The sequence below is a fragment of the Panulirus ornatus genome, chromosome 71 (genome assembly GCF_036320965.1).
Source record: "Panulirus ornatus isolate Po-2019 chromosome 71, ASM3632096v1, whole genome shotgun sequence".
In the NCBI taxonomy this organism is placed as follows: Eukaryota; Metazoa; Arthropoda; class Malacostraca; order Decapoda; family Palinuridae; genus Panulirus; species Panulirus ornatus.
Genome location: NC_092294.1, coordinates 14353790 through 14367327, shown reverse-complemented (window position 1 = coordinate 14367327; position 13538 = coordinate 14353790).

The following is a 13538-nucleotide window of genomic DNA, read 5'->3' as shown; positions in this document are numbered from 1 at the left end:
ATTACATAGACTTGAGCAACGTTACTGAATGTAACGTGAAATGTAATCAAAGAGTGGTTTACTTTTACCTCATTGGCCAAGAAGTGATCGAAGACTTCGAGTGGTTTTCGATGGGTCTTAAGCCAACGCTATCAATTTACACGTATCGTCATAATGAGTCAACCATCCTCATAATGAGTCAACCATCCTCATAATGAGTCAACCATCCTCATGATGAGTCAACCATCCTCATAATGAGTCAACCATCCTCATAATGAGTCAACCATCCTCATGATGAGTCAACCATCCTCATAATGAGTCAACCATCCTCATAATGAGTCAACCATCCTCATAATGAGTCAACCATCCTCATGATGAGTCAACCATCCTCATAATGAGTCAACCATCCTCATAATGAGTCAACCATCCTCATAATGAGTCAACCATCCTCATAATGAGTCAACCATCCTCATAATGAGTCAACCATCCTCATAATGAGTCAACCATCCTCATGATGAGTCAACCATCCTCATAATGAGTCAACCATCCTCATAATGAGTCAACCATCCTCATAATGAGTCAACCATCCTCATAATGAGTCAACCATCCTCATAATGAGTCAACCATTCTCATAATGAGTCAACCATCCTCATAATGAGTCAACCATCCTCATAATGAGTCAACCATCCTCATGATGAGTCAACCATCCTCATAATGAGTCAACCATCCTCATAATGAGTCAACCATCCTCATGATGAGTCAACCATCCTCATAATGAGTCAACCATCCTCATAATGAGTCAACCATCCTCATAATGAGTCAACCATCCTCATAATGAGTCAACCATCCTCATAATGAGTCAACCATCCTCATAATGAGTCAACCATCCTCATAATGAGTCAACCATCCTCATAATGAGTCAGCCATCCTCATAATGAGTCAACCATCCTCATAATGAGTCAACCATCCTCATAATGAGTCAACCATCCTCATAATGAGTCAACCATCCTCATAATGAGTCAACCATCCTCATAATGAGTCAACCATCCTCATTAACTCCATCTGATGTTAATGCTAATGACGGAGATGATTATCATTCGATTTTCTATGTATTGAACTCATGGTTAAATATCTTCCTTTATATGCGCTTCGTTCGTGTGCCTAATTACCTGCTTGTAATTGCCTCATTACAGTGTACACGGAGGGTGTTCCCACATTGTGTGGGGAGGGAAGGGGGGGTGGAGGGTGGTGTAGCCCCATCCCTAAAACTTTCTCTACTGTCAAAAAACTTTTTTTTCAAAAACTTTCGTGTGCTATTTGTTCTCTCAGTCTCACAATTCAGTATGTTTCGTCCTTTTCAATACTATTAATATACTTTTAAGATTCTTTTCTAAGTCTTTTTTTTATATTTTATTTTTAAGAAATTTCTTGGTGTCCATCAAGTTATGTTCTTTGGCTGTGTGTGTGTGTGTGTGTGTGTGTGTGTGTGTGTGTGTGTGTGTGTGTGTGTGTGTGTGTGTGTCTGTGTGTCTGTGTCTGTGTGTGTGTGTATGTGTTTCTGTGTGTCTGTGTGTCTGTGTATGTGTGTGTGTGTGTGTGTGTGTGTGTGTGTGTGTGTGTGTGTGTGTGTGTGTGTGTGTGTGTGTGTGTGTATGTGTTTCTGTGTGTCTGTGTGTCTGTGTATGTGTGTGTGTGTGTGTGTGTGTGTGTGTGTGTGTGTGTGTGTGTGTGTGTGTGTGTGTGTGTGTGTGTGTGTGAGTGTGTGTGTGTGTGTGTGTGTGTGTGTGAGTGTGTGTGTGTGTGTGTGTGTGTGTGTGTGTGTGTGTGTGTGTGTCTGTGTGTCTGTGTGTTTGTGTGTGTGTGTGTGTGTATGTGTTTCTGTGTGTCTGTATGTCTGTGTATGTGTGTGTGTGTGTGTGTGTGTGTGTGTGTGTGTGTGTGTGTGAGTGTGTGTGTGTGTGTGTGTGTGAGTGTGTGTGTGTGTGTGTGTGTGTGTGTGTGTGTGTGTGTGTCTGTGTGTCTGTGTGTTTGTGTCTGTGTGTGTGTGTATGTGTTTCTGTGTGTCTGTATGTCTGTGTATGTGTGTGTGTGTGTGTGTGTGTGTGTGTGTGTGTGTGTCTGTGTGTCTGTGTGTTTGTGTCTGTGTGTGTGTGTATGTGTTTCTGTGTGTCTGTATGTCTGTGTATGTGTGTGTGTGTGTGTGTGTGTGTGTGTGTGTGTATATGTTTCTGTGTGTCTGTATGTCTGTGTATGTGTGTGTGTGTGTGTGTGTGTGTGTGTGTGTGTGTGTGTGTGTGTGTGTGTGTGATTTTCTACACAGATAGATTTTTGAACAGAGAGTCGTCTCCACCTCCCACACTCTACTCCTGTAGTAGAGTGTGGAGATAAGCTGTGTTAAGCTGGGCAAAAAAGAAAAGCTTAGTTGGACAGAGCCACTGTGGCCCTGTGTCAAGCTGGGTAAAGCTTTGCTGGACTAAACCCCCCCCCCTTCACTGGCCCTCACTCCCTCCCACCTCAGACCAGAGACACGGGGGGGGAAAAAAGGGGGACCTTTTTACCTCATGTCTTGAGAGACGAAAATCTTATGATTCATGGCCATGGGTTACGTCTCTGGACCGGTGGGTTAACACTGTGTGTATATATCATGAGGTGCACAGTGTATATATATATATATTATGAGGCGCACAGTGTATATATATACATTATGAGGCGCGACGCTTGATCAAGGGTTTAAACCACACTCACCACTCATCACCCCGTCCTGTGTGTGTGTGTGTGTGTGTGTGTGTGTTCGTGTGTGTGTGTGTGTGTGTGTGTGTGTGTGTGTGTGTGTGTGTGTGTGTTCCCGCACGCAGCTTGCGAACATTAACAATAAGAACCATTTCTCTCTCTCTCTCTCTCTCTCTCTCTCTCTCTCTCTCTCTCTCTCTCTCTCTCTCTCTCTCTCTCTCTCTCTCTCTCTCTCTCTCTCTCTCTCTCTCTCTCTCTCTCTCTCTCTCTCTCTCTCTTAAAAAAGAAAATGAACTCAGGTGGTTAGGTTCCCATGGGTCATTACGTGGCAGGGAAAGACCATTGAACAAATACAACCCCCCCCCCCACACACCCCTTCCTCACCCCCCTTTTTTTTCTAATTATTGCCCCCTCCCCCCTCCACATGTGGTGGGGGGGGGACAGAAGTTATAATAGACTTGGAGAACAAGTGATGTACGTCTATATATATATGTATATATATATATATATATATATATATATATATATATATATATATATATATATATATATATATATATATATATATATATATATATATATATATATATATATATATATATTGGAAAGGATCACAATTTTGCGCGTGATCAAGTATATCCCTATGAGTCCACGGGGAAAATGAAACACGATAAGTTCCCAAGTGCACTTTCGTGTCATAATCACATCATCAGGCGAGAAACAAGAGAGAAAGATAACAGTCAGTTGATATACAACGAAGCGACGTAGCTAGGACGCCATTTGGTAAACATGTGATTGTCCAAGACAGACAACGAGCGTTCATAAACTTATCATTTTACAAATTTGATCAACATTAAAGTTATCTAATTTGTATAGACCATCACTAATATTGAGATGGTCTATACAAATCAGATACCATATTCGGTCCCCCAGCACCACCATGACCCCACAGATGACCTGACCTCACCCTCCTGACGACTTTCATAGGCCTCTATGAACCTTATATCGTGAGCTGGGACCTTATATCGTGAGCTGGGAGTATAAGGGCAACAGCCAACAGGGGTAGTATAAGGCAACAGCTAACAGAGGGAGTATAAGGGGCAACAGCCAACAGGATGAGTATCAGGCTACACGACTGTTTCTCTCGGAGATGAGGCGAGAAGCAGTGAGACTTGGGTCTTGTTTCCCCTCGAATATCCCTCAGTTATAACGCCCGGATTCGTTATAACGCGTCTTTGTGTATAGTGTAAGTGTGTGTGTCTGTGTATAGTGTAAGTGTGTGTCTTTGTGTACAGTGTAAGTGTGTGTCTTTGTGTATAGTGTAAGTGTGTGTCTTTGTGTATAGTGTAAGTGTGTGTCTTTGTGTATAGTGTAAGTGTGTGTCTTTCTGTATAGTGTAAGTGTGTGTCTTTGTGTATAGTGTAAGTGTGTGTCTTTGTGTAAAGTGTAAGTGTGTGCCTTTGTGTATAGTGTAAGTGTGTGTCTTTGTGTATAGCGTAAGTGTGTGTCTTTGTGTATAGTGTAAGTGTGTGTCTTTCTGTATAGTGTAAGTGTGTGTCTTTCTGTATAGTGTAAGTGTGTGTCTTTGTGTATAGCGTAAGTGTGTGTCTTTGTGTATAGTGTAAGTGTGTGTCTTTCTGTATAGTGTAAGTGTGTGTCTTTGTGTATAGCGTAAGTGTGTGTGTCTTTGTGTATAGCGTAAGTGTGTGTCTTTGTGTATAGTGTAAGTGTGTGTCTTTGTGTATAGCGTAAGTGTGTGTCTTTGTGTATAGCGTAAGTGTGTGTCTTTGTGTATAGTGTAAGTGTGTGTCTTTGTGTATAGTGTAAGTGTGTGTCTTTGTGTATAGCGTAAGTGTGTGTCTTTGTGTATAGTGTAAGTGTGTGTCTTTGTGTATAGCGTAAGTGTGTGTCTTTGTGTGTAGTGTAAGTGTGTGTCTTTGTGTATAGCGTAAGTGTGTGTCTTTGTGTATAGCGTAAGTGTGTGTCTTTGTGTATGCCCAGATTCGTTATAACGCCTCAAGACCTGGCGTAGTGTTTACTCAGGGCTACGTAAGCGGGGCCCCTTCTCCAAGACGCCCCTCCAAGACGCCCCTCGAACGCCCCTTAAGGGTTCTTTCCGTAACCACAACACCTCTGGTGATATTGACTTGGATAACAGAGGCGCATCACGCGCCGTGTTGTGTGACCTGTGTGGAGATGTATTGTACTTCTTGGCTGGCTGCGTCGACCAGGAGGAAGCTACCAGTGTGTTGGCTGGCTGTGTCGACCAGGAGGAAGCTACCAGTGTCTTGGTTGGCTGCGTCGACCAGGAGGAAGCTACCAGTGTCTTGGCTGGCTGTGTCGACCAGGAAGAGGCTACCAGTGTCTTGGCTGGCTGCGTCGACCAGGAAGAAGCTATCAGTGTCTTGGTTGGCTGCGTTGACCAGGAGGAAGCTACCAGTGTCTTGGTTGGCTGCGTCGACCAGGAAGAAGCTATCAGTGTCTTGGCTGGCTGCGTCGACCAGGAAGAAGCTACCAGTGTCTTGGCTGGCTGCGTCGACCAGGAAGAAGCTATCAGTGTCTTGGCTGGCTGCGTCGACCAGGAAGAAGCTACCAGTGTCTTGGTTGGCTGAGTCGACCAGGAAGAAGCTATCAGTGTCTTGGTTGGCTGCGTTGACCAGGAAGAAGCTACCAGTGTCTTGGTTGGCTGCGTCGACCAGGAGGAAGCTACCAGTGTCCTGGTTGGCCTGGGGGACCTGGTGTGGCGGTGTGTTGGGGGCCCCACCTTCTGGTCTGGGGGACCTGGTGTGGTGGTGTGTTGGGGGCCCCTTCTTCTGGTCTAGGGGGACCTGGTATGGTGGTGTGTTGGGGGCCCCTTCTTCTGGTCTAGGGGGACCTGGTATGGTGGTGTGTTGGGGGCCCCTTCTTCTGGTCTAGAGGGACCTGGTGTGGCGGTGTGTTGGGGGCCCCTTCTTCTGGTCTAGGGGGACCTGGTGTGGCGGTGTGTTGGGGGCCCCTTCTTCTGGTCTAGAGGGACCTGGTGTGGTGGTGTGTTGGGGGCCCCTTCTTCTGGTCTAGGGGGACCTGATGTGGTGGTGTGTTGGGGGCCCCATCTTCTGGTCATGGGGACCTAGATTAACACCCACAAGACAACAACCTCATTTATTCATTTATATACATCTCATTCTTGATCTCCATTTCCAGTTATCTCTTTACTTACCCTTCACCTCCCCCACTTACAGAGGTCTATTCTAAACGTCCCAATCCTAATCACAAACGACACAGCTTCTATACGACCTCTTTATCAATAAAAGGAATATAGAGAACACCATTCTTCGTCACCATAAGCCACTTTTCCTCCTTCCAGCCCCCACGCTGGAAGGGCCTCTAGAATTTCCTCAAGTTTCCAGACTTCCCATCAGCGCCCTTGGTAACAACCTCCTCCTCCTCTTCCTCCTCCAGCAGGAAACTATCACTCAGCCTAAAGTGAACGTAACTCTGAGGTCCGTGTGACTTTCCCCCAACAGGAAACCAACGCCCCTAACTCAGCGGACGTCATTGCCAGGTCGTCTGGGATTTTCTCCTTGCTGGAAGTCACCAGTTCCAGACTCCCTGGAACGCAGAGGAGTCCCGATACTTAAAAATCATCCCTTCCGATCTGTGTCCTGGACTTCTTGGAAGCACAGAGGAAAGTGCGAGCTTGGATGGTCACGCCGGAGTTATGGTGTCGAACTGTAACTTGGGGACGAGGGATCTCACAAGTGGCAGGAGATGACGGTGGCTGGAATGGTGTAGTAGCTTTTTTTTTTTTTCTACGACACTATTCTTTCTTTGATTTGGAAATAACTTGAGAAATCTTCACGAAGCTAAATTGATTCCTCTATGACAGTATACGTACATATCTACCTTATCTCTTTATCTATACACATGTCCATTTATCTACTCATATCTGTCTACATGCCGTTTATCTACCTCTTCATTTTTTTATCCATTTATGTATCTAATCCGTCTAACAGCCCATGACGTACCCCATCATCTCTTTATCTATGTATACATATTTCAATGTATATCCATACGTATATCCAACCTCTATACAAACTATTTCTCTATCTATCTACCTATTTATCTATCTATTTATCTATCTACCTACCTATCCATCTATCCATCTATCTATCTATCTATCCATCTATCCATCCATCTATCTATCTATCTATCTCTCTATCTCCACAAACTATCTATCTATCTCCACTATCTCTCTATCTATCTCCACAAACTATCTATCTATCTATCTATCTATCTATCTATCTATCTATCTCCACAAACTAATCCAACCGCCCATCAAAAACTTAAACACAAAAATCCTGATCGCAAACTTTGTGCTAATTTCTCCATTAATAGTTTGAACCAAGAAGAAGACAATGTATTACGCCTATTGGACTAACAACATCTATGCTTAGTTAGCTAACATCTCGCTAAGGTTTTCTCAGCCAACAGCAAATATTTGTTAGCAGTTTTGTCAGAGATATATGATAGAGGCAGTGTTTATATACATATATATATATACATATACATATATATATATATATATATATATATATATATATATATATATATATATATATATATATATATATTTTTTTTTTTTTTTATTATACTTTGTCGCTGTCTCCCGCGTTTGCGAGGTAGCGCAAGGAAACAGACGAAAGAAATGGCCCAACCCCCCCATACACATGTATACACATACGTCCACACACGCAAATATACATACCTACACAGCTTTCCATAGCTTACCCCAGACGCTTCACATGCCTTGATTCAATCCACTGACAGCACGTCAACCCCGGTATACCACATCGCTCCAGTTCACTCTATTCCTTGCCCTCCTTTCACCCTCCTGCATGTTCAGGCCCCGATCACACAAAATCTTTTTCACTCCATCTTTCCACCTCCAATTTGGTCTCCCTCTTCTCCTTGTTCCCTCCACCTCCGACACATATATCCTCTTGGTCAATCTTTCCTCACTCATCCTCTCCATGTGCCCAAACCACTTCAAAACACCCTCTTCTGCTCTCTCAACCACGCTCTTTTTATTTCCACACATCTCTCTTACCCTTACGTTACTCACTCGATCAAACCACCTCACACCACACATTGTCCTCAAACATCTCATTTCCAGCACATCCATCCTCCTGCGCACAACTCTATCCATAGCCCACGCCTCGCAACCATACAACATTGTTGGAACCACTATTCCTTCAAACATACCCATTTTTGCTTTCCGAGATAATGTTCTCGACTTCCACACATTCTTCAAGGCCCCCAGAATTTTCGACCCCTCCCCCACCCTATGATCCACTTCCGCTTCCATGGTTCCATCCGCTGCAAGATCCACTCCCAGATATCTAAAACACTTCACTTCCTCCAGTTTTTCTCCATTCAAACTCACCTCCCAATTGACTTGACCCTCAACCCTACTGTACCTAATAACCTTGCTCTTATTCACATTTACTCTTAACTTTCTTCTTCCACACACTTTACCAAACTCAGTCACCAGCTTCTGCAGTTTCTCACATGAATCAGCCACCAGCGCTGTATCATCAGCGAACAACAACTGACTCACTTCCCAAGCTCTCTCATCCCCAACAGACTTCATATATATAGTTTTTATCGAGGATGTAAGGCATGTGTACGTGTAGGAAGAGAGGAAAGTGATTGGTTCTCAGTGAATGTAGGTTTGCGGCAGGGGTGTGTGATGTCTCCATGGTTGTTTAATTTGTTTATGGATGGGGTTGTTAGGGAGGTAAATGCAAGAGTTTTGGAAAGAGGGGCAAGTATGAAGTCTGTTGGGGATGAGAGAGCTTGGGAAGTGAGTCAGTTGTTGTTCGCTGATGATACAGCGCTGGTGGCTGATTCATGTGAGAAACTGCAGAAGCTGGTGACTGAGTTTGGAAAAGTGTGTGGAAGAAGAAAGTTAAGAGTAAATGTGAATAAGAGCAAGGTTATTAGGTACAGTAGGTTTGAGGGTCAAGTCAATTGGGAGGTGAGTTTGAATGGAGAAAAACTGGAGGAAGTGAAGTGTTTTAGATATCTGGGAGTGGATCTGGCAGCGGATGGAACCATGGAAGCGGAAGTGGATCATAGGGTGGGGGGAGGGGGGCGAAAATCCTGGGGGCCTTGAAGAATGTGTGGAAGTCGAGAACATTATCTCGGAAAGCAAAAATGGGTATGTTTGAAGGAATAGTGGTTCCAACAATGTTGTATGGTTGCGAGGCGTGGGCTATGGATAGAGTTGTGCGCAGGAGGATGGATGTGCTGGAAATGAGATGTTTGAGGACAATGTGTGGTGTGAGGTGGTTTGATCGAGTGAGTAACGTAAGGGTAAGAGAGATGTGTGGAAATAAAAAGAGCGTGGTTGAGAGAGCAGAAGAGGGTGTTTTGAAGTGGTTTGGGCACATGGAGAGGATGAGTGAGGAAAGATTGACCAAGAGGATATATGTGTCGGAGGTGGAGGGAACAAGGAGAAGAGGGAGACCAAATTGGAGGTGGAAAGATGGAGTGAAAAAGATTTTGTGTGATCGGGGCCTGAACATGCAGGAGGGTGAAAGGAGGGCAAGGAATAGAGTGAATTGGAGCGATGTGGTATACCGGGGTTGACGTGCTGTCAGTGGATTGAAGCAAGGCATGTGAAGCGTCTGGGGTAAACCATGGAAAGCTGTGTAGGTATGTATATTTGCGTGTGTGGACGTATGTATATACATGTGTATGGGGGGGGGGGGGGTGGGGCCATTTCTTTCGTCTGTTTCCTTGCGCCACCTCGCAAACGCGGGAGACAGCGACAAAGTATAATAAAAAAAAGATAATATATATATATATATATATATATATATATATATATATATATATATATATATATATATATATATATATATATATATATATATATACATATATATATAGATAGATAGATAGATAGATAGATAGATAGATAGATAAGGGAGATAACAAAGAAAACTTGTTATCTATGCAAATCTAAAATGATCTTACCTTTCGGGAAGACTTCTCCCTACTTTTTTTCACCAGGGCCCAAAGCCAAAAGGGAATATTCTAAATTGAGAGGAAATTAACATCTAAATAGATTGGCAGACCTTAGAGAAAACTTATCCTTGATCCAGATACAGCTATATATATATATATATATATATATATATATATATATATATATATATATATATATATATATATATATATATATATATATATATATATATATATATATATATATATATATATATATATATAAATTCTGTATATCTTATGTTGTCGTGTTCACCATACCTGACGAAGGGCTTGGAAAAGATATAGATAGCTAGATAGAGAGAGAGAGAGAGAGAGAGAGAGAGAGAGAGAGAGAGAGAGAGAGAGAGAGAGAGAGAGAGAGAGAGAGAGAGAGAGAGAGAGAGAGAGAGAGGCTAGGTTGGCCCCCCTCACCACAGTAACCAGATATTGATGGCTTATATTCATGGTCTGCCACCCTCGGCCACCTCACGTCTCACTGACACACCTTATCTTGACGTCTGCCTTGTGGTGGTGTGTGGCCACGGGGGGCGTGGTGTCTGTATGTGGCGGTGTGTGGCCACGGGGGGCGTGTCTGTATGTGGTAGTGTGTGGCCACGGGGGGCGTGGTGTCTGTATGTGGTGGTGTGGCCACGGGGGGCGTGGTGTCTGTATGTGGTGGTGTGGCCACGGGGGGCGTGTCTGTATGTGGTGGTGTGTGGCCACGGGGGGCGTGGTGTCTGTATGTGGTGGTGTGTGGCCACGGGGGGCGTGGTGTCTGTATGTGGTGGTGTGTGGCCACGGGGGGCGTGTCTGTCTCTCTCGCGGCAAAACATTAGTACCATTTCAGACTATCAGTCCTTAAGATGAAAATTCCTAAATTACAAGTATGTATAGAAAGTATATATTTTAACCCCAAATCTCACCCATACAGCAAGATCTCAAAGATCTCAAATACCCATACAGCAAGATCTCAAAGATCTCAAATACCCATACAGCAAGATCTCATATTTATTTTAGAATATGAAATAAGATGAAAGAAAACGAAAGCTACGTTTAATGTGCATCCTCTCGTAAAATCCATGAAGAATTCGACCATTTCCTTGCAGTAAGCGATCCAAACAAATATGTCTACACACACACACAGCGGAAATAATATCAGGTTAAATCTTCAGTAAAGCTAACGTTCATCACCTCAAACTTACAAGGTTCAAGGTCTGCTTGAGACAAGGTGCAGGACAAGCTTTCTCATTTGGAACCAGTTGTAAGAATATAAAGACTAGATTCATGGAGCCAGTTGTAAGAATATAAAGACTAGATTCATGGAGCCAGTTGTAAGAATATAAAGACTAGATTCATGGAACCAGTTGTAAGAATATAAAGACTAGATTCATGGAACCAGTTGTAAGAATATAAAGACAAGATTCATGGAACCAGTTGTAAGAATATAAAGACTAGATTCATGGAACCAGTTGTAAGAATATAAAGACTAGATTCATGGAACCAGTTGTAAGAATATAAAGACAAGATTCATGGAGCCAGTTGTAAGAATATAAAGACTAGATTCATGGAACCAGTTGTAAGAATATAAAGACAAGATTCATGGAACCAGTTGTAAGAATATAAAGACTAGATTCATGGAACCAGTTGTAAGAATATAAAGACAAGATTCATGGAACCAGTTGTAAGAATATAAAGACTAGATTCATGGAACCAGTTGTAAGAATATAAAGACTAGATTCATGGAACCAGTTGTAAGAATATAAAGACTAGATTCATGGAGCCAGTTGTAAGAATATAAAGACTAGATTCATGGAACCAGTTGTAAGAATATAAAGACAAGATTCATGGAACCAGTTGTAAGAATATAAAGACTAGATTCATGGAACCAGTTGTAAAAATATAAAGACTAGATTCATGGAGCCAGTTGTAAGAATATAAAGACAAGATTCATGGAACCAGTTGTAAGAATATAAAGACTAGATTCATGGAACCAGTTGTAAGAATATAAAGACTAGATTCATGGAACCAGTTGTAAGAATATAAAGACAAGATTCATGGAGCCAGTTGTAAGAATATAAAGACTAGATTCATGGAACCAGTTGTAAGAATATAAAGACTAGATTCATGGAACCAGTTGTAAGAATATAAAGACTAGATTCATGGAGCCAGTTGTAAGAATATAAAGACTAGATTCATGGAACCAGTTGTAAGAATATAAAGACAAGATTCATGGAACCAGTTGTAAGAATATAAAGACAAGATTCATGGAACCAGTTGTAAGAATATAAAGACTAGATTCATGGAACCAGTTGTAAAAATATAAAGACTAGATTCATGGAGCCAGTTGTAAGAATATAAAGACAAGATTCATGGAGCCAGTTGTAAGAATATAAAGACAAGATTCATGGAACCAGTTGTAAGAATATAAAGACAAGATTCATGGAGCCAGTTGTAAGAATATAAAGACAAGATTCATGGAGCCAGTTGTAAGAATATAAAGACTAGATTCATGGAACCAGTTGTAAGAATATAAAGACAAGATTCATGGAACCAGTTGTAAGAATATAAAGACTAGATTCATGGAACCAGTTGTAAGAATATAAAGACAAGATTCATAGTTTAGAAATGTAAGATTTATACTCGTTCTTTTTTTTTTATATGACAGCCACTGACCTTTCCGTTTTCGCTCGATCTGTCAATAAGACAGTCTTTTAAAAGTCTTCCAGAATAAGAGAGTCTTTTAAAAGTCTTCCAGAATAAGAGAGTCTTTTAAAAGTCTTCCAGAATAAGAGAGTCTTTTAGAAGTCTTCCAAAATAAGACAATCTTTTAGAAGTCTTCCAAAATAAGACAGTCTTTTAGAAGTCTTCCAAAATAAGACAGTCTTTTAGAAGTCTTCCAGAATAAGACAGTCTTTTAGAAGTCTTCCAAAATAAGACAGTCTTTTAGAAGTCTTCCAGCAGCTTATCAGGCCAGACTTTCGAAGGCCATCCAAGATGCAAGTGTTGGAACTCCCAAAACCTTTTCGAAGTACGTGAAGAGTGACTTTTCGATATGACAGCCACAGTGATTCTCCTGTTATCACCCCGATCTGTTCATCAGGGTTGTGATCAAACACTCTTTTCGAAGTTCTTCCAGTAGCTTAATCAGACTAGACTCTCTAAGATGCAAGTAGTGAGGGAACACTTCAAAAGCCTCGAAGTACGCGAAGGGTCACTTCGAGTTAGGTCTGGGTATACAAGGAGGGTGAGTTGAGGTGGATCCAAACAGTAGTTTGTGACCTCTAGTCTCTGTGGGCCAGTGCATTATCATGGAGCAGGGAAATACCCTTTGGGGGGGTGGTCAATATTCTTCCCCCAGTCCCTCCTCGATAACCCAGTGCCCATTTTTTTTTTCTTTCGAATCAACCCAACCCCGCTATCTCCCACGACCGTCGTTTTCTTTGTGGCTTCTTCGTCCGTAAACAGAATCCACCGTGACATCTTAGAAAACGAAGCGACTTTGACCTTCGCACGCGAAGGTTATCTTTGCCATCTCGCATTGGCCCCCCCCCTGGGATGCTCGGGGTCCTTTCCATTGTATTGATTGTGGATGGGACTCAGCGTCCCAGCTATGCATATCCCACAGGCCTTATCCCTAACAACCAGACGAAGAGGAGAGGTGACTGGATCTGCCTCTTACAGTCGAAGGGGCTTGGGACAAAATGATCCCAAAACACAAGGCTTTCTTCATTCGTCCTGGGTAAACACCTCTATGATCACTCGTAAATGAATTCATTATCTTCCTTATCTGTATC